This window comes from Bufo gargarizans, chromosome 1, assembly GCF_014858855.1.
Source record: "Bufo gargarizans isolate SCDJY-AF-19 chromosome 1, ASM1485885v1, whole genome shotgun sequence".
NCBI lineage: Eukaryota > Metazoa > Chordata > Amphibia > Anura > Bufonidae > Bufo > Bufo gargarizans.
Window position 1 is genome coordinate 486,992,865 of NC_058080.1, and position 22,730 is coordinate 487,015,594.

Below are 22,730 nucleotides of genomic sequence, written 5' to 3' on the forward strand. Positions count from 1 at the left end.
CTAGGGGACCGTCAGCACATCAGAAGGCAGGGTTAGCATGGCCAAAATGTGGAAAAGCTTTGTCAGCTGCCACAACAACAAGCAACACCAGCTGATATGGAATGTCTTAGCAGAAGGCAGCATTTCACCAACTTGGTGGAGCAGTAAGTGTGCACACTCCTACATGTACTGAATGACGGGTCTGCCACCTTAAACTTCTGGGTCTCCAAATTGGGCACATGGCCTGAGCTTGTCCTTTACACCTTGGAGGTGCTGGCATGTTCTGCAGCCAGTATATTATCTGAACGTGTGTTTAGCATGGCAGGGGGCGTCATCACAGACAAGCGCAGCCGCCTGTCCACAGCCAATGTGGACAGGCTCACGTTCATTAAAATGAACCAGGCATGTATCCCACAGGACTTGTCCGTACCTTGTGCAGAATAGACATGTATACCGGCCTTAACCAGCCATTGTTATACTACAGAGCAATTGCTCATTCATGTATTTTGGATATTTCACACTCTTTTGGAGTGTACCTTAATAAAAAATAATAATTAAAACCAAAAACCAGTGTTGGCTACCTCGTCCTCCTCCACCGCTGCTTCCACCTACACCACTACGTCCACCGCCTCCTCAAACTCCTACTCCATATGGAACTCCACCTCATAAATTAAAAAAATATATATTTTATTTGTACGTATTTTATTTTATGTAATTTCACTACTTTGTCTGTTACATTTTCGGGTGAGATTCACCAATTTGTGGGTGTGATGTACCACTGCTGTACCTAGTAGACAGGTAAAAAAATAAAATAAAATTGTTAGTTACATTTTCGGTTGAAATTCCCCTTTTTTTGGTTGTGATGTACCACTGCTATACCTAGTGGACAGGTAAAAAAAAAATAAAAAAAATTGTCTGTTACATTTTCGGGTGAAATTCACCAATGTTTGGTTGTGATGTAACACTGCTGTACCTAGTTGACAGCTTAATAAATTTCAATAATTTTTCTTTTACATTTTCGGGTGACAATAAACAATTGTTTTTTGTCCTAGACCCCTGCTCTACCAAGTAGATTTCTGTAATTTTTCTGTAACATTCTTGGGTTGACATTTTACAATTTTGGATGTGAATAAACCCCTGCTCTGCATAGGTGAAAGGGAATAAAATTTCAGAAATTCTTCTTTAATTGATGCACGCCACCTCCTTCTATTCAATGCTTAAACTTTAACAAGTTGTACCACATTTGCGCTTCAATAATTTGTCCCACAATTGTGCTTTACTAATTTGTCCCACATTTGCACTTTAATAATTTCTCCCACATTTGCGCTCCAGTAATTTTTCCCACATTTGCGACTCAATAACTTTTCCCATATTTCCACTCGATCCCCAAAAAATTGAATACTTGTATCTCCTTTGGATGTGGTCTCTTTCTCGAGCTCCCTCTCCGACATGGAACCCTGATTCGCCGATAACCGTGATCAACATGGTAGGCTCAGAAAAGAACATCGAAAGTTGATAAAGAAGATATCCAAATGTATGGTGGATGTCACTGGGGTACCTCTACATAGGTTACAGGAACATAAATTTAAAAAAATCATCTGTTACATTGTCAGGTGACATTTTTGAAATTTTGCCGTATAGAAACTCCTGCTCTGCATAGTTGACAGGGAATTTAAGAAATTCTTCATTATTGATGCGTGCCACCTCTTTTCATTCAATGCTTCCCACAATTGGGCTTTAATACTTTATCCCATATTTCCACTCTATCATTTTTAATTTGAAACAACCTCCCTTGGATGTGATCTCTCTTTCTCACACTCCCTCTCCGTTATGGAACCCCGATTCACCGATAACCGCAATCAATATGTTAGGCTCAGAAAAGAACATAGAAAGTTGATAGAGAAGATATCCAAATGGAAGGTGGACATCACAGGGGCGTGCGATCAGGCAAAAGTTATCTAGAGTCAACAAAGCGTCAGCAGGGCCTTTCCTGGCTAACGTTTCCAAATCCAAAATAGCACAGTGACATTCCCTATCATTTTTTATTAATCTTTCCAATAACAGGGCATCTTAAGAGTCCTGTATTGTTATTTATCGTCACTACCTCCCCGAGTCGGGAGTGGGTAATTGCCGCTCGCCCACTAATTTCCTCAAAAATCTTCAGTTTTAATAGCTTCTCCCGCATTTCCGCTCGATCACAATTACATTTCATCCATTAATCTCCCTTTGATGTGGTCTCTCTTTCACACGCTCCCTCTCCGAGTTGGAACCCTGATTCGCCGATAACCATGATCACCATGGTAGGTGCAGAAAAGAACATTGAAAGTTGATAGAGCAGATATCCAATTGGATCGTGAACATCACAGGGACGTGTGACATGGTAGGGCATGACTGATGGTTCTGCCCCCTGCAACTTCTGGGTCTCCAAATTGGGCACATTGGCCTGAGCTTTCCCTTTATGCCTTGGAGGTGCTGGCCTGCCCTGCAGCCAGTGTATTGTCTGAACGTGTGTTTAGCACGACTGGAGGGGGTTATCACAGGCTATATTTCCCAATGTTTTGGGGTATACCCTACTTTAAAAAAATTAAAATAAATTTAAAACCGAAAAACTGTGTAGGCTACTTCCTCCTTCTCCACCGACGCTTCCACCTACACTGCCACATTCACCGTCTCCTCAACCTCTTACTCCATATGGACCTCGTCCTCCTAGATCACGATTATTATTTTTTATTTTTACGTATTTTATGTTATTTAAAGTCATTTCCACTTTTGTTTGCAGAGCACTTGCCATGCTCTTAACCACATTTTGCTGCCATTTGCAGCCCTCTAGCCCTTTCCATGACATTTTTACAGCCATTTTAGTGCTCAAAAGTTCGGGTCCCTATTGACTTCAATAGGATTCGGGTTCGGGGTCAAGTTCGGGTCAAGTTTGGGTCCTGAATAGAGTTGAGCGAACACCTGGATGTTCGGGTTCGAGAAGTTCGGCCGAACATCCCGGAAATGTTCGGGTTCGGGATCCGAACCCGATCCGAACTTCGTCCCGAACCCGAACCCCATTGAAGTCAATGGGGACCCGAACTTTTCGGCACTAAAAAGGCTGTAAAACAGCCCAGGAAAGAGCTAGAGGGCTGCAAAAGGCAGCAACATGTAGGTAAATCCCCTGCAAACAAATGTGGATAGGGAAATGAATTAAATTAAAAATTAAATAAATAAAAATTAACCAAAATCAATTGGAGAGAGGTTCCATAGCAGAGAATCTGGCTTCCCGTCACCCACCACTGGAACAGTCCATTCTCAGATATTTAGGCCCCGGCACCCAGGCAGAGGAGAGAGGTCCCGTAACAGAGAATCTGTCTTCATGTCAGCAGAGAATTAGTCTGCATGTCATAGCAGAGAATGAGGCTTCACGTCAGCCACCACTGCAACAGTCCATTGGCATATATTTAGGCCCAGCACACACACAGGCAGAGGAGAGAGGTCCCGTAACAGAGAATCTGTCTTCATGTCAGCAGAGAATTAGTCTGCATGTCATAGCAGAGAATGAGGCTTCACGTCAGCCACCACTGCAACAGTCCATTGGCATATATTTAGGCCCAGCACACACACAGGCAGAGGAGAGAGGTCCCGTAACAGAGAATCTGGCTTCATGTCAGCAGAGAATCAGTCTGCATGTCATAGCAGAGAATGAGGCTTCACGTCAGCCACCACTGCAACAGTCCATTGGCATATATTTAGGCCCAGCACACACACAGGCAGAGGAGAGAGGTCCCGTAACAGAGGATCTGGCTTCATGTCAGCAGAGAATCAGTCTGCATGTCATAGCAGAGAATCAGGCTTCACGTCAGCCACCACTGCAACAGTCCATTGTCATAAATTTAGGCCCAGCACCCAGGCAGAGGAGAGAGGTCCCGTAACAGACAATCTGGCTTCATGTCAGCAGAGAATTAGTCTGCATGTCATAGCAGAGAATGAGGCTTCACGTCAGCCACCACTGCAACAGTCCATTGGCATATATTTAGGCCTAGCACACAGGCAGAGGAGAGAGGTCCCGTAACAGACAATCTGGCTTCATGTCAGCAGAGAATCAGTCTGCATGTCATAGCAGAGAATGAGGCTTCACGTCACCCACCACTGCAACAGTCCATTGGCATATATTTAGGCCTAGCACACAGGCAGAGCAGAGAGGTCCCGTAACAGACAATCTGGCTTCATGACAGCAGAGAATCAGTCTGCATGTCATAGCAGAGAATGAGGCTTCACGTCACCCACCACTGCAACAGTCCATTGGCATATATTTAGGCCTAGCACACAGGCAGAGCAGAGAGGTCCCGTAACAGACGATCTGGCTTCATGTCAGCAGAGAATCAGTCTGCATGTCATAGCAGAGAATGAGGCTTCACGTCAGCCACCACTGCAACAGTCCATTGGCATATATTTAGGCCCAGCACCCAGGCAGAGGAGGGAGGTCCCGTAACAGAGAATCTGTCTTCATGTCAGCAGAGAATTAGTCTGCATGTCATAGCAGAGAATGAGGCTTCACGTCAGCCACCACTGCAACAGTCCATTGGCATATATTTAGGCCCAGCACACACACAGGCAGAGGAGAGAGGTCCCGTAACAGAGAATCTGTCTTCATGTCAGCAGAGAATTAGTCTGCATGTCATAGCAGAGAATCAGGCTTCACGTCACCCACCACTGCAACAGTCCATTGGCATATATTTAGGCCCAGCACCCAGGCAGAGGAGGGAGGTCCCGTAACAGAGAATCTGTCTTCATGTCAGCAGAGAATTAGTCTGCATGTCATAGCAGAGAATGAGGCTTCACGTCAGCCACCACTGCAACAGTCCATTGGCATATATTTAGGCCCAGCACACACACAGGCAGAGGAGAGAGGTCCCGTAACAGAGAATCTGTCTTCATGTCAGCAGAGAATTAGTCTGCATGTCATAGCAGAGAATGAGGCTTCACGTCAGCCACCACTGCAACAGTCCATTGGCATATATTTAGGCCCAGCACACACACAGGCAGAGGAGAGAGGTCCCGTAACAGACAATCTGGCTTCATGTCAGCAGAGAATTAGTCTGCATGTCATAGCAGAGAATGAGGCTTCACGTCACCCACCACTGCAACAGTCCATTGGCATATATTTAGGCCCAGCACCCAGGCAGAGGAGGGAGGTCCCGTAACAGAGAATCTGTCTTCATGTCAGCAGAGAATTAGTCTGCATGTCATAGCAGAGAATGAGGCTTCACGTCAGCCACCACTGCAACAGTCCATTGGCATATATTTAGGCCCAGCACACACACAGGCAGAGGAGAGAGGTCCCGTAACAGAGGATCTGGCTTCATGTCAGCAGAGAATCAGTCTGCATGTCATAGCAGAGAATCAGGCTTCACGTCAGCCACCACTGCAACAGTCCATTGGCATATATTTAGGCCTAGCACACAGGCAGAGGAGAGAGGTCCCGTAACAGACAATCTGGCTTCATGTCAGCAGAGAATCAGTCTGCATGTCATAGCAGAGAATGAGGCTTCACGTCAGCCACCACTGCAACAGTCCATTGTCATAAATTTAGGCCCAGCACCCAGGCAGAGGAGAGAGGTCCCGTAACAGACAATCTGGCTTCATGTCAGCAGAGAATTAGTCTGCATGTCATAGCAGAGAATCAGGCTTCATGTCAGCCACCACTGCAACAGTCCATTGGCATATATTTAGGCCTAGCACACAGGCAGAGGAGAGGTTCATTCAACTTTGGGTAGCATCGCAATATAATGGTAAAATGAAAATAAAAATAGGATTGAATGAGGAAGTGCCCTGGAGTCCAATAATATATGGTTATGGGGAGGTAGTTAATGTCTAATCTGGACAAGGGACGGACAGGTCCTGTGGGATCCATGCCTGGTTCATTTTTATGAACGTCAGCTTGTCCACATTGGCTGTAGACAGGCGGCTGCGTTTGTCTGTAATGACGCCCCCTGCCGTGCTGAATACACGTTCAGACAAAACGCTGGCTGCCGGGCAGGCCAGCACCTCCAAGGCATAAAAGGCTAGCTCTGGCCACGTGGACAATTTAGAGACCCAGAAGTTGAATGGGGCCGAACCATCAGTCAGTACGTGGAGGGGTGTGCACACGTACTGTTCCACCATGTTAGTGAAATGTTGCCTCCTGCTAACACGTTGCGTATCAGGTGGTGGTGCAGTTAGCTGTGGCGTGTTGACAAAAGTTTTCCACATCTCTGCCATGCTAACCCTGCCCTCAGAGGAGCTGGCCGTGACACAGCTGCCTTGGCGACCTCTTGCTCCTCCTCTGCCTTGGCCTTGGGCTTCCACTTGTTCCCCTGTGACATTTGGGAATGCTCTCAGTAGCGCGTCTACCAACGTGCGCTTGTACTCGCGCATCTTCCTATCACGCTCCAGTGCAGGAAGTAAGGTGGGCACATTGTCTTTGTAGCGTGGATCCAGCAGGGTGGCAACCCAGTAGTCCGCACAGGTTAAAATGTGGGCAACTCTGCTGTCGTTGCGCAGGCACTGCAGCATGTAGTCGCTCATGTGTGCCAGGCTGCCCAGGGATAAGGACAAGCTGTCCTCTGTGGGAGGCGTATCGTCATCGTCCTGCCTTTCCCCCCAGCCACGCACCAGTGATGGACCCGAGCTGCGTTGGGTGCCACCCCGCTGTGACCATGCTTCATCCTCATCCTCCTCCACCTCCTCCTCATCCTCGTCCTCCTCGTCCTCCAGTAGTGGGCCCTGGCTGGCCACATTTGTACCTGGCCTCTGCTGTTGCCAAAAACCTCCCTCTGAGTCACTTCGAAGAGACTGGCCTGAAAGTGCTAAAAATGACCCCTCTTCCTCCTCCTCCTCCTCCTCCTCCTGGGCCACCTCCTCTTCCATCATCGCCCTAAGTGTTTTCTCAAGGAGACATAGAAGTGGTATTGTAACGCTGATAACGGTGTCATCGCCACTGGCCATGTTGGTGGAGTACTCGAAACAGCGCAACAGGGCACACAGGTCTCGCATGGAGGCCCAGTCATTGGTGGTGAAGTGGTGCTGTTCTGTAGTGCGACTGACCCGTGCGTGCTGCAGCTGAAACTCCACTATGGCCTGCTGCTGCTCGCACAGTCTGTCCAGCATGTGCAAGGTGGAGTTCCACCTGGTGGGCACGTCGCATATGAGGCGGTGAGCGGGAAGGCCGAAGTTACGCTGTAGCGCAGACAGGCGAGCAGCAGCAGGATGTGAACGCCGGAAGCGCGAACAGACGGCCCGCACTTTATGCAGCAGCTCTGACATGTCGGGGTAGTTGTGAATGAACTTCTGCACCACCAAATTCAGCACATGCGCCAAGCAAGGGATGTGCGTCAAATTGGCTAGTCCCAGAGCTGCAACGAGATTTCGCCCATTATCACACACCACCAGGCCGGGCTTGAGGCTCACCGGCAGCAACCACTCGTCGGTCTGTTGTTCTATACCCCGCCACAACTCCTGTGCGGTGTGGGGCCTGTCCCCCAAACATATGAGTTTCAGAATGGCCTGCTGACGTTTACCCCGGGCTGTGCTGAAGTTGGTGGTGAAGGTGTGTGGCTGACTGGATGAGCAGGTGGAAGAAGAGGAGGAGGAAGCCGAGAAGGAGGAGGTGGCAACAGGAGGCAAAGAATGTTGCCCTGCGATCCTTGGCGGCGGAAGGACGTGCGCCAAACAGCTCTCCGCCTGGGGCCCAGCTGCCACTACATTTACCCAGTGTGCAGTTAGGGAGATATAGCGTCCCTGGCCGTGCTTACTGGTCCACGTATCTGTGGTTAGGTGGACCTTGCTACAGATGGCGTTGCGCAGTGCACACTTGATTTTATCGGATACTTGGTTGTGCAGGGAAGGCACGGCTCTCTTGGAGAAGTAGTGCCGGCTGGGAACAACATACTGTGGGACAGCAAGCGACATGAGCTGTTTGAAGCTGTCTGTGTCCACCAGCCTAAATGACAGCATTTCATAGGCCAGTAGTTTAGAAATGCTGGCATTCAGGGCCAGGGATCGAGGGTGGCTAGGTGGGAATTTACGCTTTCTATCAAATGTTTGTGAGATGGAGAGCTGAACGCTGGCGTGTGACATGGTTGAGACGCTTGGTGACGGAGGTGGTGGTGGTGGTGTTGGTGGTACATCCCCTGTTTGCTGGGCGGCAGGTGCCAACGTTCCTCCAGAGGCGGAGGAAGAGGCCGAGGCGGCAGCAGCAGAATAGGCCGAGGCGGCAGCAGCAGAAGAGGTAGCAGGGGGAGCCTGAGTGACTTCCTTGGTTTTAAGGTGTTTACTCCACTGCAGTTCATGCTTTGCATGCAGGTGCCTGGTCATGCAGGTTGTGCTCAGGTTCAGAACGTTAATGCCTCGCTTCAGGCTCTGATGGCACAGCGTGCAAACCACTCGGGTCTTGTCGTCAGCACATTGTTTGAAGAAGTGCCATGCCAGGGAACTCCTTGAAGCTGCCTTTGGGGTGCTCGGTCCCAGATGGCGGCGGTCAGTAGCAGGCGGAGTCTCTTGGCGGCGGGTGTTCTGCTTTTGCCCACTGCTCCCTCTTTTGCTACGCTGTTGGCTCGGTCTCACCACTGCCTCTTCCTCCGAACTGTGAAAGTCAGTGGCACGACCTTCATTCCATGTGGGGTCTAGGACCTCATCGTCCCCTGCATCGTCTTCCACCCAGTCTTGATCCCTGACCTCCTGTTCAGTCTGCACACTGCAGAAAGACGCAGCAGTTGGCACCTGTGTTTCGTCATCATCAGAGACATGCTGAGGTGGTATTCCCATGTCCTCATCATCAGGAAACATAAGTGGTTGTGCGTCAGTGCATTCTATGTCTTTCACCGCTGGGGAAGGGCTAGGTGGATGCCCTTGGGAAACCCTGCCAGCGGAGTCTTCAAACAGCATAAGAGACTGCTGCATAACTTGAGGCTGAGACAGTTTCCCTGGTATGCATGGGGGTGATGTGACAGACTGATGGGGTTGGTTTTCAGGCGCCATCTGTGCGCTTTCTGCAGAAGACTGACTAATGCCTGTACCTGCTCAGGCCTTACCATCCTTAGAACGGCATTGGGCCCCACCATATATCGCTGTAAATTCTGGCGGCTACTGGGACCTGAGGTAGTTGGTACACTAGGACGTGTGGATGTGGCAGAACGGCCACGTCCTCTCCCAGCACCAGAGGGTCCACTAACACCACCACGACCATGTCCACGTCCGCGTCCCTTACTAGATGTTTTTCTCATTGTTATGGTTCACCACAACAACAAATATATTATTTGGCCCAATGTATTGTATTCAAATTCAGCGGGATATAAATTTGAGGCCTAGTATTTAGGCGCTGGGTGACCGGTATGGATTTAGTGACAGAATTAGACTTGGAAATGCACAGAAGCGTGTGTGTGAAGTTATTCTGAATGACCCTATGTGCACCTTCAATATGATCTACCCTTTTAGGGATAGATTTCAAATAGCTCTGATATAGCAGAAACGACTAAATTATGAAATTGCTAAATTGGGAATTGTATTTCAACCCAGAACAAAAAATGTGCTTTGACGGACACTAAATAACTTTCCCAGCCACAACAGGACAGCGGTAACGAGAGATTTAGCGGGATATAAATTTGAGGCCTAGTATTTAGGCGCTGGGTGACAGGTATGGGTTTAGTGACAGAATTAGATTTGGAAATGCACAGTAGCGGGTGTGTGAAGTTATTCTGAATGACCCTATGTGCACCTTGAATATTATATACCCTTTTAGGGATAGATTTCAAATAGCTCTGATATAGCAGAAACCACTAAATTATGAAATTGCTAAATTGGGAATTGTATTTCAACCCAGAACAAGAAATGTGCTTGAACGGACACTAAATAACTCGCCCAGCTACAGCACTAAGGACAGATTTAGCGGGATATAAATTTGAGACCTAGTATTTAGGCGCTGGGTGACAGGTATGGGTTTAGTGCCAGAATTAGACTTGGAAATACACAGTAGCGGGTGTGTGTGAAGTTATTCTGAATGACCCAATGTGCACCTTGAATATTATATACCCTTTTAGGGATAGATTTCAAATAGCTCTGATATAGCAGAAACCACTAAATTATGAAATTGCTAAATTGGGAATTGTATTTCAACCCAGAACAAGAAATGTGCTTGAACGGACACTAAATAACTCGCCCAGCTACAGCACTAAGGACAGATTTAGCGGGATATAAATTTGAGGCCTAGTATTTAGGCGCTGGGTGACAGGTATGGGTTTAGTGCCAGAATTAGACTTGGAAATACACAGTAGCGGGTGTGTGTGAAGTTATTCTGAATGACCCAATGTGCACCTTGAATATTATATACCCTTTTAGGGATAGATTTCAAATAGCTCTGATATAGCAGAAACCACTAAATTATGAAATTGCTAAATTGGGAATTGTATTTCAACCCAGAACAAGAAATGTGCTTGAACGGACACTAAATAACTCGCCCAGCTACAGCACTAAGGACAGATTTAGCGGGATATAAATTTGAGGCCTAGTATTTAGGCGCTGGGTGACAGGTATGGGTTTAGTGCCAGAATTAGACTTGGAAATACACAGTAGCGGGTGTGTGTGAAGTTATTCTGAATGACCCAATGTGCACCTTGAATATTATATACCCTTTTAGGGATAGATTTCAAATAGCTCTGATATAGCAGAAACCACTAAATTATGAAATTGCTAAATTGGGAATTGTATTTCAACCCAGAACAAGAAATGTGCTTGAACGGACACTAAATAACTCGCCCAGCTACAGCACTAAGGACAGATTTAGCGGGATATAAATTTGAGGCCTAGTATTTAGGCGCTGGGTGACAGGTATGGGTTTAGTGCCAGAATTAGACTTGGAAATACACAGTAGCGGGTGTGTGTGAAGTTATTCTGAATGACCCAATGTGCACCTTGAATATTATATACCCTTTTAGGGATAGATTTCAAATAGCTCTGATATAGCAGAAACCACTAAATTATGAAATTGCTAAATTGGGAATTGTATTTCAACCCAGAACAAGAAATGTGCTTGAACGGACACTAAATAACTCGCCCAGCTACAGCACTAAGGACAGATTTAGCGGGATATAAATTTGAGGCCTAGTATTTAGGCGCTGGGTGACAGGTATGGGTTTAGTGCCAGAATTAGACTTGGAAATACACAGTAGCGGGTGTGTGTGAAGTTATTCTGAATGACCCAATGTGCACCTTGAATATTATATACCCTTTTAGGGATAGATTTCAAATAGCTCTGATATAGCAGAAACCACTAAATTATGAAATTGCTAAATTGGGAATTGTATTTCAACCCAGAACAAGAAATGTGCTTGAACGGACACTAAATAACTCGCCCAGCTACAGCACTAAGGACAGATTTAGCGGGATATAAATTTGAGGCCTAGTATTTAGGCGCTGGGTGACAGGTATGGGTTTAGTGCCAGAATTAGACTTGGAAATACACAGTAGCGGGTGTGTGTGAAGTTATTCTGAATGACCCAATGTGCACCTTGAATATTATATACCCTTTTAGGGATAGATTTCAAATAGCTCTGATATAGCAGAAACCACTAAATTATGAAATTGCTAAATTGGGAATTGTATTTCAACCCAGAACAAGAAATGTGCTTGAACGGACACTAAATAACTCGCCCAGCTACAGCACTAGGGACAGATTTAGCTGGATATAAATTTGAGGCCTAGTATTTAGGCGCTGCGTGACAGGTATGGGTTTAGTGACAGAATTAGACTTGGAAATACACAGTAGCGGGTGTGTGTGAAGTTATTCTGAATGACCCAATGTGCACCTTGAATATTATATACCCTTTTAGGGATAGATTTCAAATAGCTCTGATATAGCAGAAACCACTAAATTATGAAATTGCTAAATTGGGAATTGTATTTCAACCCAGAACAAGAAATGTGCTTGAACGGACACTAAATAACTCGCCCAGCTACAGCACTAGGGACAGATTTAGCTGGATATAAATTTGAGGCCTAGTATTTAGGCGCTGCGTGACAGGTATGGGTTTAGTGACAGAATTAGACTTGGAAATACACAGTAGCGGGTGTGTGTGAAGTTATTCTGAATGACCCAATGTGCACCTTGAATATTATATACCCTTTTAGGGATAGATTTCAAATAGCTCTGATATAGCAGAAACCACTAAATTATGAAATTGCTAAATTGGGAATTGTATTTCAACCCAGAACAAGAAATGTGCTTGAACGGACACTAAATAACTCGCCCAGCTACAGCACTAGGGACAGATTTAGCTGGATATAAATTTGAGGCCTAGTATTTAGGCGCTGGGTGACCGGTATGGATTTAGTGACAGAATTAGACTGGGATATGGCCAAAAAATAAACAGACTATTGCTGGTTAAATGCACTTGGTGTGACAGCTTCACCCTGATGTAGGCTTTAGCCAAAAAACAACCACACCATTGAGGGTTAAATGCACTTGGTGACAGGCGCAGCTTGCCCCTGATTTAGTATATGGCCAAAAAATGAACAGACTATTGCTGGTTAAATGCACTTGGTGTGACAGCTTCACCCTGATGTAGGCTTTAGCCAAAAAACAACCACACCATTGAGGGTTAAATGCACTTGGTGACAGGCGCAGCTTGCCCCTGATTTTGTATATGGCCAAAAAATGAACAGACTATTGCTGGTTAAATGCACTTGGTGTGACAGCTTCACCCTGATGTAGGCTTTAGCCAAAAAACAACCACACCATTGAGGGTTAAATGCACTTGGTCGCAGCTTGTGCTGGCGCACCACAAGACACAAAATGGCCGCCGATCACCCCAGAAAAATGTGACTGACAAACGGTCTGTGCAGCCTAAAAACAGTGAGCAATTGAGGATCAGCAGCTCAATGATCCACAGCTGCAGATCGATCAGTTAATCAAGTCCTTTGGAGGAGTTAATCTGCCTAATCTCGCCCTACTGTCGCAGCCGCAACCTCTCCCTACGCTAATCAGAGCAGAGTGACGGGCGGCGCTATGTGACTCCAGCTTAAATAGAGGCTGGGTCACATGGTGCTCTGGCCAATCACAGCCATGCCAATAGTAGGCATGGCTGTGATGGCCTCTTGGGGCAAGTAGTATGACGCTTGTTGATTGGCTGCTTTGCAGCCTTTCAAAAAGCGCCAAGAAAGCGTCACAAAAGCGCGAAGAAAGCGACGAACACCGAACCCGAACCCGGACTTTTACGAAAATGTCCGGGTTCGGGTCCGTGTCACGGACACCCCAAAATTCGGTACGAACCCGAACTATACAGTTCGAGTTCGCTCATCCCTAGTCCTGAACTCAAACTTTTTTGTGAAGTTCGGCCGAACGTGTCAAACCCGAACATCCAGGTGTCCGCTCAACTCTCCTGGTGACACCTTTTCCTTCCTGAACCTGGCAAACTGGTTTTGGGCTTTGAGAGGGTGGCTCATGGGAATATTACAAGGGATTATTAAAATCCTAGCCATCATACTCATCATATATCTTCTCATTAAGGTGGAGATGTGTGTGGTCACCAGGTTCTGTAAGAACAAACAGGAACACAGTAACATAGTAACATAGTACATAAGGCCGAAAAAAGACATTTGTCCATCCAGTTCGGTCTGTTATCCTGCAAGTTGATCCAGAGGAAGGCAAAAAAAATCTGTGAGGTAGAAGCCAATTTTCCCCACTTTAGGGGAATAAAACATTCCTTCCCGACTCCAATCAGGCAATCAGAATAACTCCCTGGATCAACGACCCCTCTCTAGTAGCTATAGCCTGTAATATTATTACGCTCCAGAAATAAATCCAGGCCCCTCTTTAATTCCTTTATTGTACTCACCATCACCACCTCCTCAGGCAGAGAGTTCCAAAGCCTCACTGCTCTTACTGTAAAGAATCCTTTTCTATGTTTGTGTACAAACCTTCTCTTCTCCAGACGCAGAGGATGTCCCCTCGTCACAGTCACAGTCCTGGGGATAAATAGATGATGGGATAGATCTCTGTACTGACCCCTGATATATTCACACATATTAATTAGATCTCCTCTCAGTCGTCTTTTTTCTAAAGTGAATAACCCTAATTTTGAAAAATTTTCAGGGTACTGTAGTTGCCCCATTCCAGTTATTACTTTAGTTGCCCTCCTCTGGACCTTCTCCAGCTCTGCTATGTCTGCCTTGTTTACAGGTGCCCAAAACTGTACACAGTACTCCATGTGTGGTCTGACTAGCAATTTGTAAAGTGGTAGGACTATGTTCTTATCACGGGCATCTATGCCCCTTCTGATGCAACCCATTATCTTATTGGCCTTGGCAGCAGCTGCCTGACACTGGTTTTTGCAGCTTAGTTTGCTGTTTATTAAAATTCTAGATACTAGACTTACTGACATGGAAAAACTAGATACTTTTCCATGTCAGTGTTACCGAGTGTATTACCATTTAGTATGTACGGGTGACTTGCATTATTCCTTCCCATGTGCATAACTTTACATTTGTCAGTGTTAAACCTCATCTACCATCTGCCCAAGCCTCCAATCTATCAAAGATCCCTCTGTAGTAGTATACTGTCCTCTTCAGTGTAAATTACTTTACACAGTTTAGTGTCATATGCGAAAATTGATATTTTACTATGCAAGCCTTCTACAAGATCATTAATAAATATATTGAAGAGAATAGGGCCCAATACTGGCCCCTGAGGTACTCCACTAGTGACAGTGACCCAATCTGAGTGTGTACCTCTAATTACCACCCTCTGTTTTCTATCCCTCAGCCAGTTACTTACCCACATACAGATGTTTTCTCCCAGTCCGAGCATTCTCATTTTATTTACTAACCTTTTATGTGGTACAGTGTCAAATCCTTTGGAGAAGTCCAGATATACGACATCTATTGATTCGCCGCTGTTAAGTCTAGAACTTACCTCCTCATAGAAACTGATTAAATTAGTTTGGCATGACCGATCCCTCACAAAGCCATGCTGATATGGCGTTATTTGCTTATTTCCGTTCAGATGCTCTAAAATAGCATCTCTCAGAAAACCTTCAAACAGTTTACCCACAACAGATGTTAAACTTACCGGCCTATAGTTTCCAGACTCTGTTTTTGGACCCTTTTTGAATATTGGCACCACATTTTCCAGCTGGGTGGAAGATAGAGAAAGATTGGTAGTCAGATAGATACCATAAGTAAGCCGAAAGTCCAATCACCGATAGTCGATTCTGTGACCCTCTAAAGAAGAAGTTGGGAAAAAGGTGTTGGTGAGAAAAGGAGGCCTGGAATGGAATCAGATGAAGCAGGTAGGATAAGTCCTTCCTGAGAACAAGCTCAGGTAAAGTACGTGCCCTCTTTGTTCTCGGACCCAACCTCCACCTTAGTCCAAAAAGGGAGATTTTTTTATGTGAATAAGCTTAGTCTCTATCTTGTTCCTAGCGAGCCATATATGTCCGTCATGTATTATGAACACTGTGTGCATTGATTGAAAATCAGGGAACAACTTTGATAGACGCTTACCCCCACCTTCAAGGAAAAATGACAAGGCCTAACTGGAACTTTTTATGTCTTCACTCTTCATATATCTTAAGGCCGTTCTGGCCTGCCAGTTTCAAGGATCTGCTAGAGGCTGACCTGCCTTCCTGGCAGCCTGTCCACTTTTTTGTAAGTTTTGTATGTGATGCATTTGAAAAATAATGCAGAAGCTTGCTTGAGTGATACAGAGTGTCCTGAGCCTCATTATTCATTGCTTCTCAAGCAAGTAAATTTTTTCCAAATTGGGATTAGCATAACATTGTGTCTAGGGATATTTCTACACCATAAGGAAGGAGGTTAAGATGGCACTTGATCCACAACCTCAGGTAGACACTGTTATTTCAGCATCTTCATCTGCTTGTTGTGATCCTGGACAATCTACTTTACCTGCAGATGATCCAGAGCCTACCATACGTGATGTTTTCCATGTTGTTAAAATAAGTAAATCTGCTTTGGTCTCCTTGGGGACTCACGTGGGATCGTTGAACGAGGACATTTAACTTCTCAGAAAAATTGTCTGAATTAGGGCTGTAACAATTACTCAATTGAATCGAGTAATTCGACACAAAAAAATCCTCAATGCAAATATTTTGCATCGAGGATTTGTTTGTGTCATGTGACCACAGAGCGGGAGTGAAGAGCTTGCTATTACTTACCACTCTGTGATTAGTGTTGAGCGCGAATATTTGAATTGCGAATTTTTTTCTCGAATATCGCAATTTCGAGATTTCGCGAATATTTAGAATATCGTTCTATATATTCGCGAATTCGAATATTCGTTTTTTATTTTTATTATTATATTTTTTTCTTTCCCACTTCTCTAAAGTTGTTCTTACCTGTCCTTTGGATTCCTGGCTTCCTGGCTGCTCCAGTCAGTGGCGTTTTCAACTTACTGCTATATTCCATATTAGCTAAATTACAATCTAATCTATATGTGTATTTTACGAAATTTCGCAATAGTCGAAATTGCGATGCGAGTAATATAACACGAAATAATTGCATGAAGATTTCAACTTAGCACTGCTATATTCCATATTCTAGCCTAATATGGAATATAGCTGTGCTAAGTTAGCACTGCTATATTCCATATTAGGCTAGAATATGGAATATAGCAGTGCAAAGTTGAAATCTTCATGCGATTATTTCGTGTTATATTACTCGCATCGCAATTTCGACTTTTGCAAATGTTCTTAATATTGCTCTAACTTCGTCTTTTAGAATATTCGTAATATTCTGAAAGACGAAGTTAGAGCAATATTACGAATATTCTAAAAGACGAAGTTAGAGCAATATTACGAATATTCTAAAAGACGAAGTTAGAGCAATATTACGAAATTTCATAAAATACACATATAGATTGTAATTTAGCTAATATAGTGCTATAATCCCTTTTTTTCCTCTAATTTTTTTTTGCCTCTTCTGAACTTAAGTTTTGTAAAATATGTACACTATTAAAAAATATTACTATAGCAGTATATTAGCTTAAATACAATCTGTGTATTTTACGAAATTTCGTAATATTGCTCTAACTTCGTCTTTTAGAATATTCGTAATATTCTAAAAGACGAAGTTAGAGCAATATTAAGAACATTTGCAAAAGTCGAAATTGCGATGTGAGTAATATAACACAAAATAATCGCATAAAGATTTCAACTTAGCACTGCTATATTCCATAGTCTAGCCTAAACAGTCTATATCTGTATTTTACGAAATTTTGTAATATTGCTCTAACTTTTTCTTTTAGAATATTCGTAATATTCTAAGAGACGAAGTTATAGCAATATCACGAAATTTCGTAAAATACACATATTAGCCTAGCCATAGTCAATTAGCATAGGAACGTTGCCTTATACTATCAAGATAAATAATCGCAATACGCGAAAAATAAATTGCATATTATTCGCGATAATTGGAATAATTACGAATATTCGATTTCGACGAATATAACACGAATATTCATTCGAATATTCGCGAAATATCGCGAAATCGAATATGGCACCTCCCGCTCATCACTATCTGTGATCACCCGCCAGCCCGTACCGTGCTGCACTGGATCCTGACACATCATCAGGTCATAGTGTACATAAGCGTGCACTATGACCCGACGCTGTGTGATGTCAGAGTCCAGTGCAGCAAAAGTAGAAGAAAAGGAAGGAGCTGTGGAGTGGCGCCCCTACAGGAAAGGTAAGTATTTTATTTCACTGGCGCTGGGGACATTGCACTGAAGGGGGACAGCTGGAAATGGATGGCATGGAAGGACAGATGGGAGTGGGGGACATGGAGGGGCTGACTTATGGCAGTGGGGGACATGGAGGGGCTGATCTGATAGCACTGGGGGACATGGAGGGGCTGATCTGATGGCACTGGGGGAGTGGGGGACATAGAGTGGCTGATCTGATGGCACTGGGGGAGTGAGGGACATGGAGGGCTGATCTTATGGCACTGGGGGAGTGGGGGACATGGAGAGGGGTGATCTGATGGCACTGGGGGAGTGGGGGACATGGAGGGGCTGATCTGTTGGCACTGGGGGAGTGGAAGACATGGAGGGGCTGATCTGGTGGCACTGGGGGAGTGGGGGACATAGAGGGGCTGATCTTATTGCACTGGGGGAGTGGGGGACATGGGCAGGGCTGATCTGATGGTACTGGGGGACATGGAGGGGCTGATCTGATGGCACTGGGGGAGTGGGGGATATGGCAATGGATTGCATGGAAGGGCTTATGGCACTGGGGGAGTGGAGCTGATGGTACTGGGATTGGGGAGAGCTGAAGGCACTGGGGTGGAGGAGAGCTGAAAGCACTGGGTAAACTGAGCTGATAGCACTGGGGTGGGGGGAGCTGATGGCACTGGGGAATAGTGGAGCTGGTCGCACTGGGGGAACTGATGCACTTCCAGTGCAGCAAAGGGAGAAGAAAAGGAAGGAGCTGTGGAGCAGCGCCCCTACAGGAAAGGTAAGTATTTTATTTCACTGGCGCTGGGGACATGGCACTGAAAAGGGACAGCTGGCAATGGATGGCATGGAGGGGCAGATGGGAGTGGGGGACATGGAGGGGCTGACTTATGGCAGTGGGGGACATGGAGGGGCTGATCTGATAGCACTGAGGGTGTGGGGAAATGGAGGGGATGATCTGATGGCACTGGGGGACATGAAGGGGCTGATCTAATGCCACTTGGGGACATGGAGGAGCTGATCTGATGGCACTGGAGGACATGGAGGGGCTGATCTGGTGGCACTAGGGGAGTGGGGAACATGGAGGGGCTGATCTGATGGCACTGGGGGAGTAGGGGACATGGAGGGGCTGATCTGATGGCACTGGGGGAGTAGGGGACATGGAGGGGCTGATTTGATGGCACTGGGGGATTGAGGACATGGAGGGTCTGATCTTATGGCACTGGGGTAACATGGAGGGGCTGATCTAATGGCACTGGTGGACATGGAGGGCTGATCTAATGGCACTGGGGGACATTGAGGGGCTGATCTGATGGCACTGGGGAGTGGGGGACATGTAGGGGCTGATCTGATGGCACTGGGGGAGTGGGGGACATGGAGGGGCTGATCTGGTGGCACTGGGGGAGTGGAAGACATTGAGGGGCTGATCTGGTGGCACTAGTGGAGTGGGGGACATGGAGGGGCTGCTCTGATAGCACTGGGGGACATGGAGAGGCTAATCTGATGGCACTGGGGGACATGGAGGGGCTGCTCTGATGGCACTGGGGGAGTGGGGGACATGGAGGGGCTGATCTGGTGGCACTGCGGGAGTGGAAGACATGGTGGGGCTGATTTGGTGGCACTGGGGAAGTGGGGGACATGGAGGGGCTGATCTTATGGCACTGGGGGACATGAAGGGGCCGATCTGATGGCACTGGGGGAGTGAGGGATATGGCAATGGATGGCATAGAGGGGCTGATGGCACTGGGGTAGTGGAGCTGATGGCACTGGGATGGGGGAGAGCTGAAGGCACTGGGGGAACTGAGCTAGTAGCACTGGGGTGGGGGGGAGGTGATGGTACTGGGGGATAGTGGAACTGATGGCAGGGGGTCTGATGAGTTTCTATAAAGGAAAACAGTCTATTAATCATTTACTGCAACCCTAGTCTGAATGAATACACTATTGCTGTAGAAGGCTGTGTCAGTAATATTGTGGACCAGCTGGTTACTATCCAACAACTATCTAAAAAGCATGCTATTACTATAGCAGTCTTAGGGTGGATTTACACTAGCGTTAGGGATTTCGTTATGGCTCTCCGTTATAACATGGTTATTACTGAAAATGACGGAATGCCCAGACAGAATGCAAAACGGAAGCCTTTAAAAGGCATTCCTTTTGCTTTCCATCCTAATAGAAGTCTATGGGAAAGCATAACAGATCCGTCTGGGTCCCTTTATGCAAGACGGAAAACATGTCGACAGGACTTTGTTTTCCGTCTTGAATAACAGGAACCAGACGGATCTATTTTGATTACCATAGACTTCTATCTGGACTGAAAGCAAACTGAATGCCTTTTAAAGGCTTCCGTTTTGAATTCCGTCATAATACAAGTCTATGGGCAGAAGAACAGATCCGTCCTTCCGTCTTATGGATTCCGTTATTTTCCGTTATAACCATGTTATAACGAAAAGCCATAATGGAATCCTTAATGCTAGTTTGAACTAACCGTTAATGGTGAAAGCAAAAGATCTCAAAAACTGCCTGCACCAAAATAATGTCTCATTTGTCAGAGTGCCTGAAAAGGTTAGAAGGTGCTCAACCCACAGAATTTTTTAAGAAATCACTGCCTTTATGTTCAGGCGCTTTCCTCTGGTGGATTAGAGAAGTCAGGGACAATATAGGCCTTGTTCATTTTGATAAGAGTCAACCTGTCAGCATTTACAGTTAACAGGCGGATGCCCCCAGCAGCACTAAATACCCGCTCTGAAAAAACGCTGGTGGCAGGGCAGGCCAGCACCTCCAAGGCATAAAGCGCCAATTTGTGCCACGTGTCCAGCTTGGACACCCAATAGTTGTAAGGCACAGAGGGATCACTGTGGACGCTGACTTGGACTGCTACGTACTCCTTCACCTTCTTCCAAAACTTTTCCCTCCTTGTGACACTAGGCCGCGCATCAGAGTGAGGGTGCTGACGGGGTGTCATGAAACTGTCCCATGCCTTGGAGAGTGTTGCCCTGCCTATGTTGGAACTGCTGTGTGTTCCCCCTCCTCTCCCCTCCTCGGTTGCTCAAGGAACTACGTACTCTGCCGCCAGCGTTGCCAGCTGGAAATTTGGAGCAATTTTTCCACAAGGACCTTCTGGTATTGCACCATTTTGCTAGTCCTCACCACCACAGAAATGAGAAATAAGAAGTTCTCTTTGTAGCAAGGGTCGAGAAGGGTGAACAACCAGTAATCGGTGTTGACCAAAATGTGTATAATGCGAGGGTCACAGGAAAGGCAGCATAACATAAAGTCAGCCATGTGTGCCAGAGTCCCAACAGAAAAGACTTTGCTGTCCTCTCAATCTCTTCATCCTCTTCCTCCACTTTGGACCATCCATGCTGAACAGATGGAATAAACCTGCTATGGATACTACCCTCTGTAGCGGAGGCAACCGTCTCTTGCTCCTCCTCCTCCTCATCATCCAATTTGTGCTGAGAAGACAAACTGAGAGTGGTCTGGCTATCACCCTGTGTACTGTCTTCCCCCATTTACACCTCTTCCACATGCAAAGCGTCCACCTTCATTGTGAGCAGAGAGTGTTTCAGAAGACACAGAAGTGGGATTGTTCGCTGATAATAGCGGCATCGCCTCTCACCATCTGTGTTTATTCCTCAAAGTTGCGTAAAACCTCACAGAGGTCAGACATCCATGACCACTCGTCGCTTGTGAAGAGCGGAGGCTGACTGGAAAGGCGACAACCATGTTGCAGCTGGTATTCCACTACTGACCTCTCCTGCTCACAAAACCTGGAGGGGGGGGGGTGTTGTAGCCACTAATGTAGGTAGTGGCAGAAATCCTGATGGAAGTAGGGCCTGAATTTCTTAGCGTCGTTAGAACCTGTCACATCTCAGACTACGACTCGCTCCCGGCCTCCACAACGTTCACCCAGTCTGCCGTCAGAGAAATGTAGCATCCCTGGCCAAACGCACTTGTCCATGTGTCAGTCGTTAAGTAGAACTGCATTGGTCAGGGCCCGGGTGATGTTATGAGATACATGCTGGTGTAAGGCAGGAATGGCACACTGGTAAAAATAGTGATGGCTGGGGACTGAGAAACGAGGGACAGCTGCCACCATCAGGCTGCGGAAAGCCTCAGTGTCCACAAGTCTAAATGGCAACATTTCCAGAGTCAAGTATTTGGAAAGGTGCGCATCTAGTGCTATGGCCTGTGGGTGGCTGGGTATTTGTGCTTTCGTAAAAAAGGCCTGGGGTATGGACATCTGTATGCTGCACTGGGACACAATAGTGGATGTTCTATCTGATGGTGCTTTCGAAGGTCCAGGTGCAGAGCTGGAGGCATCCAGGCCTGCTTCTTGGACAGGGGATTGGCCAGCATGTAACACAGGGGAAGAGGAGGCAGTGGTGTGACCCGCACCAGATTGTAAACCCAGGCATTCGGCCCACCTATTGGGGTGCTTTGATGCCATGTGGCGGATCATGCTGGTAGTGGTAAGGTTGCTAGTGTTCATGCCCCTGCTCATTTTGGTATGGCACAGGTTGCAAATGACAATTCTTTTATCGTCCGCACTTTCCTCTAAAAAGCACCAGAATGCAGAACACCTACCCCTTAGCAAAGGAGATTGCTGCAAGGGGGTGCTCCGGGAAACAGTTGTGGGCCTGTTTGGTGTGCCCCTCTTTCTCCCTTTTGCCACCCCATTGCCTTTTCCAGACTGCTGCGGTGCTGCGGATCCCTCCCCCTCTGTACTGCTGTCCTCGTTCGGCTTGCCACCCTCCCAGGTTGGGTCAGTGATTTCATTGTCCACCACATCCTCTTCCACTTCCTCATTTTGGTCAGCATGCTGACTTGTTGGCCTAACAAGAACCTCACTTATTGACAACTGTGTCTCATCCTCATCATCAACCTCTTGCGACACTAATTGCCATTGACATATTGGCAACTGTGTCTCATCATCATCATCCATCTTGTGAAACACTTATTGCCGTTCCCCACCATCAGGGCTGGCGGTTCCATAGAAGCAAGGAGGGCAATTTCCCCGGGCTCCCGAGTCCTTGGGGCCCCAAACTCC